Source organism: Alosa pseudoharengus, unplaced genomic scaffold (genome assembly GCF_046254945.1).
Source record: "Alosa pseudoharengus isolate Yale_2024_CS ecotype anadromous, Long Island Sound unplaced genomic scaffold, YU_APseudo_1.1 YU_APseudo_1.1_scf_7, whole genome shotgun sequence".
Lineage (NCBI taxonomy): Eukaryota > Metazoa > Chordata > Actinopteri > Clupeiformes > Clupeidae > Alosa > Alosa pseudoharengus.
In genome coordinates, this window is record NW_027468859.1 from 75,001 (window position 1) to 80,000 (window position 5,000).

The following is a 5,000-nucleotide window of genomic DNA, read 5'->3' on the forward strand; positions in this document are numbered from 1 at the left end:
CTAACCAGGCCCGACGCTGCTTAACCCTTTAGGCGCCAGAGGTTTTTTTTCAAAACGTTCGATTTTGACATCTTAATTTCAAAAGGCTATATCTTAAAAGTGATAAGAGATAGAGACTTTCTGTAAATTAGAGAAATATTAAGGATGACCCAAAGTTTATGTAGGGATTAAATTTCCCCATCTAATTTGCATATTATGACGTCATATGACGTCATATGACGTGGCGGCCATCTTGGATTATAGAATTTTCATGAAAAGTCACATGTTTGAATGATAAAATTCAGCACTTCTTTCCCCTCAAAATGTCCCTCATCTTCTGTGTGCTATATTGCACAATACTGAATGCTCAGGTAAATAGTAAGTAGTAAACAAACTGTGTAAATCATTACTAATAAATGGCAGTAACAAACCGAATGAATGTAGCTGTAGGTTGGCCTTTTGCTGTAGAGATTTTCCATTTACTACATACAGTAGGCACTCTGAAGCCATGTATGGGGTACATATATATTATTCATATGACACACAAACACAAGTAGACAAGACCTGTTTAGTTCAAAAGCTCACTCGCCACGGCAAGGCACAGATCAGGAGTGAGATGACGAGACAAGACGAGAGACAATGTTAGTATTTTTTTTTCTTTTTGTTGTTTTTGTTGATGTTTTTTTGGTTGTTTTTTTTAGCTGACGAAGACACATACATCACAAGGACATGAACTCACAAAAAAGAACACATAGTGTACACTACTATGGTCAGGGAAATAGATAGTAAATCAACAGTCTAAATCATTACTAATAAATGGCAGACAAAAAAAAGAATTTATGTAGCAGGCCTTTTGCTGTAGAGATAATGACTCCCTATCCATCCAGGTGACATTTCTTGTAGTGTTTCAGGGTGTGGTACCTCTCATTGCAAGGCACAACACAAAGACCCACCCCACACTGCCTACACATGTATTTTGTCTGACGGCGGCCTTTAGGGCGGGTCCGATCAGAACAAACGACACAATCTGGCTTACTATCAGCCTGGCACATAAAGTGGCGCTCAGTGAGTCTCTGTGGCATGTCTCCCAGTGAGGATGACTTTCGGCCTTTGTTGCTCTCTTTCCTGGAGAAGCCTTCCAGTAAAGCAGTGATGACATCCTGCACGAAGACTTTCAGGGGCTTGTGAGGAGCAGCAGTGCAGCGGCAGTAAATGATGTGGGCATTCACCATGCTTACACTGAGAATGCCATTGAAAATCCTATTGTACCATTTCCTTGATCTATGGGGAAAGAGGTAGGTCTTCATTCTCTGGTCTGCTGTGTCGACACCCCCCATGTATGAATTGTAGTCATCAACACAAACAGGCCTATTTATCTCCCTATAGCCACTATCAGTGTGTTTGGTCCTGATGCGCTTTCTGACACATGTGTTGGAATGCAGTGTAGAGAGCATTGTAAGGCGCTTTGTATCATGCCACGCACAAGCTAGCATTTTCCCCTTCCTCATGAAGACTGGGTCATCTCCCTTGCTCAATGGCAGCTGTTCACGGGTGAGGCCCTTTGGCATCCCCTTCCTGTTACTGCTGACAGTCCCACACAAACCCGAATCATTGTTTGCCAGCTCATCTGCTATGGCTGGCGAGGTGTAATAGCTGTCCATGTACACCTCATGCCCTTTCCCTGTGTACGGGGCCATCAGCTCACGGACAACAAGGTGTGTGGCACCGAAATCAGCATTAGGCCTATTTTGTCCAGTGTACATGGACCACTGTAGCACATAGCCTGACTTTGCTTCACTCAGAACAAATACTTTGTAACCATATTTGTCTGGTTTGTTTGGATTATACATTTTTAGGGTTGATTTCCCTTTGAATGCAATGGTCATTTCATCCAGTGACAGCTGTTTAGATGGACCATACATTGCTGAAAACCGGGGGATGACCAAATTAATAATTGGGCGGATTTTGAATAGCCTGTCATAGCCTGGCTGACCCCTGTCAACATACTCCTCATTATTGCTGAAATGAAGGAAAGACAAAATCATCTCAAATCTATTCCTGGACATCACCTTCCCAAATCCAGGTGTTGCTGTTGGCCAATATTCAGCCCAATAATCCTCCAACTCTGACTTCTCTACCAGACCCATACTCAAATGCAGAGAAAAGAAGGCTTTCATTTCACTGACAGTTACGTCAGACCATTGATGAAATCTGGAGTGTGGCTGGAGTTGATGGGAGGCTAAAAACTGATTGGCATAGCGATTTGTCTCAACAACAAGTAAATTCCAGAACTCATCAGACAGAAAGAGTGATAGAAAATCTAGGGGCGAATTGGCATTGGAGAGTTCTCTTTCCCCCAGATAACCAATTGGCTGATCAAAGGGCGTGATCCAACTTTGGTACTGCTCCTCATTGGCCAAGTACTCAAAGCCATCACCTTGCACTAAACTATTCATGGCTCCTCTGCCCCGTGTCACACCGCCTCTGCTCCTGCTGCGACTAGCACGGCCTGATCTGCCTCGCGCGCGCGCCGAGTGGAGAGAAGTTGCACAGCTCGAACTAGGCCTACTGTCATTCTCATTGCGACTCCCCCTGCCTCCACGTTGCCCCCTAACTGTCCTATGAACACTTCGACCTCGTCTAACATCCCCAGTGGCATTAGACAAATGATCCAACAACACGTTACTGTTGCCGCGATTGAGGAGAGGCACACGGTCAGAAGACAAAGAAGCTAGCTGGCTAGCGCTATAAAAAGACTGGACCCCCACATAACTTCCAGCCTCGTTTCCCACATCACTAACACGCCTGCTAACTTCCCGATGAACACTACGACCCCGTGAAACATTGTTCCCAGCACTAACACTGGGCAAAGGACCATCTACATTGGGCAAAGGATTTATTTGTGCTTGGTGTAGGTCTAAACTTTGTCCAGCTGCACCATTGCAAGGCAGGGACGCATCTGAAGCGTGGTGAGTAAACGAATCACCGTCATTTTCTGAAGGCAGATATTCTCCTTCAGAATCAGGGTCAGCGAATAGAAAACCCAACACTTCATTGCGGGTAAACTTTTCTGATGCCATTACACGATAATGTAGTGCAAATACTCTCTCACGTTGACAATACCGCTCTGATAAAAATGGCACACACGCACACTAGCTCCGGTATTTCTCGCACTGATTCAATGAGCTCTAGCGGGAAGATTTTGTATAGAAGCAGGACGATTTTTCGACTCGGTGATGACGTATGACATGTCTGCCATCTAGTGGAGTGGAGATTGAACGAATTATGACACCCTATTTGACAAAATCGGCCGTTTTATTCAGTGCCGCATCTTGTCGACTATAGTCGCCTGTGGCGCCTAGAGGGTTAACTTCCAGAGATCAGATGAGAGCGGGCGTGCTCAGCGTGGTATGGCCGTAAGCGATTACTGAACCACTCGGACACGGTCAACAACCGCTCTGCCTGCAACAGTCTAGTGTGGATGGAAAAGCAAAACGCTTACAGCACCTGGTATTCCCAGGCGGTCTCCCATCCAAGTACTAACCAGGCCCGACGCTGCTTAGCTTCCGAGGTCAGACGAGAGCGGGCGTGCTCAGCGTGGTATGGCCGTAAGCGATTACTCAACCACGCGGACACGTTCCTCAACCGATCTGCCTGCACGCGGGTGTGTGGATGGAAAAGGAAAACGCTTACAGCACCTGGTATTCCCAGGCGGTCTCCCATCCAAGTACTAACCAGGCCCGACGCTGCTTAGCTTCCGAGATCAGACGAGAGTGGGCGTGCTCAGCGTGGTATGGCCGTAAGCTATTACTCAACCACTCGGAAACGTTCATCAACCTCTCTGCCTGCAACAGTCTAGTGTGGATGGCAAAGCAAAACGCTTACAGCACCTGGTATTCCCAGGCGGTCTCCCATCCAAGTACTAACCAGGCCCGACGCTGCTTAGCTTCCGAGATCAGACGAGAGCGGGCGTGCTCAGCGTGGTATGGCCGTAAGCGATTACTCATCCACTTGGACACGTTCCTCAACCGCTTTGCCTGCACGCGGGTGGGTGGATGGAAAAGCAAAATGCTTACAGCACCTGGTATTCCCAGGCGGTCTCCCATCCAAGTACTAACCAGGCCCGACGCTGCTTAGCTTCCGAGATCAGACGAGAGCGGGCGTGCTCAGCGTGGTATGTCCGTAAGCGATTACTCAACCACTCGGACACGTTCATCAACCGCTCTGCCTGCAACAGTCTAGTGTGGATGGAAAAGCAAAACGCTTACAGCACCTGGTATTCCCAGGCGGTCTCCCATCCAAGTACTAACCAGGGCCGACGCTGCTTAGCTTCCGAGATCAGACGAGAGGGGGCGTGCTCAGCGTGGTCTGGCTGTGAGCCATTACTCAACCACTCGGACACGTTCATCAACCGTTCTGCCTGCAACAGTCTAGTGTGGATGGAAAAGCAAAACGCTTACAGCACCTGGTATTCCCAGGCGGTCTCCCATCCAAGTACTAACCAGGGCCGACGCTGCTTAGCTTCCGAGATCAGACGAGAGCGGGCGTGCTCAGCGTGGTCTGGCTGTAAGCCATTACTCAATCACTCGGACACGTTCATCAACCGTTCTGCCTGCAACAGTCTAGTGTGGATGGAAAAGCAAAACGCTTACAGCACCTGGTATTCCCAGGCGGTCTCCCATCCAAGTACTAACCAGGGCCGACGCTGCTTAGCTTCCGAGATCAGACGAGAGCGGGCGTGCTCAGCGTGGTCTGGCTGTAAGCCATTAATCAACCACTCGGACACGTTCATCAACCGTTCTGCCTGCAACAGTCTAGTGTGGATGGAAAAGCAAAACGCTTACAGCACCTGGTATTCCCAGGCGGTCTCCCATCCAAGTACTAACCAGGGCCGACGCTGCTTAGCTTCCGAGATCAGACGAGAGCGGGCGTGCTCAGCGTGGTATGGCCGTAAGCGATTACTGAACCACTCGGACACGTTCATCAACCGTTCTGCCTGCAACAGTCTAGTGTGGATGGAA

General features: G+C 48.3%; 7 non-coding genes and 1 pseudogene across 7 annotated transcripts; all 8 read right to left on the minus strand.

The window, feature by feature from the left end:
• Window positions 1-3,474: 3,474 nt before the first annotated feature.
• Window positions 3,475-3,593, minus strand: LOC143110505 (5S ribosomal RNA). Its single transcript, XR_012984177.1, has one exon. It is a non-coding gene; the product is annotated as a 5S ribosomal RNA (ribosomal RNA).
• Window positions 3,594-3,665: 72 nt separating this feature from the next.
• On the minus strand, window positions 3,666-3,784 carry LOC143110674 (5S ribosomal RNA). Its single transcript, XR_012984329.1, has one exon. It is a non-coding gene; the product is annotated as a 5S ribosomal RNA (ribosomal RNA).
• A 73-nt stretch (window positions 3,785-3,857) lies between these two features.
• On the minus strand, window positions 3,858-3,976 carry LOC143110918 (5S ribosomal RNA). Its single transcript, XR_012984471.1, has one exon. It is a non-coding gene; the product is annotated as a 5S ribosomal RNA (ribosomal RNA).
• Window positions 3,977-4,048: 72 nt separating this feature from the next.
• LOC143110603 (5S ribosomal RNA) lies at window positions 4,049-4,167 on the minus strand. Its single transcript, XR_012984265.1, has one exon. It is a non-coding gene; the product is annotated as a 5S ribosomal RNA (ribosomal RNA).
• A 73-nt stretch (window positions 4,168-4,240) lies between these two features.
• On the minus strand, window positions 4,241-4,359 carry LOC143110893 (5S ribosomal RNA; annotated as a pseudogene).
• Window positions 4,360-4,432: 73 nt separating this feature from the next.
• LOC143110781 (5S ribosomal RNA) lies at window positions 4,433-4,551 on the minus strand. The gene has a single exon (XR_012984426.1). It is a non-coding gene; the product is annotated as a 5S ribosomal RNA (ribosomal RNA).
• Window positions 4,552-4,624: 73 nt separating this feature from the next.
• Window positions 4,625-4,743, minus strand: LOC143110782 (5S ribosomal RNA). The gene has a single exon (XR_012984427.1). It is a non-coding gene; the product is annotated as a 5S ribosomal RNA (ribosomal RNA).
• A 73-nt stretch (window positions 4,744-4,816) lies between these two features.
• Window positions 4,817-4,935, minus strand: LOC143110644 (5S ribosomal RNA). Its single transcript, XR_012984302.1, has one exon. It is a non-coding gene; the product is annotated as a 5S ribosomal RNA (ribosomal RNA).
• Between the last annotated feature and the right edge of the window lie 65 nt (window positions 4,936-5,000).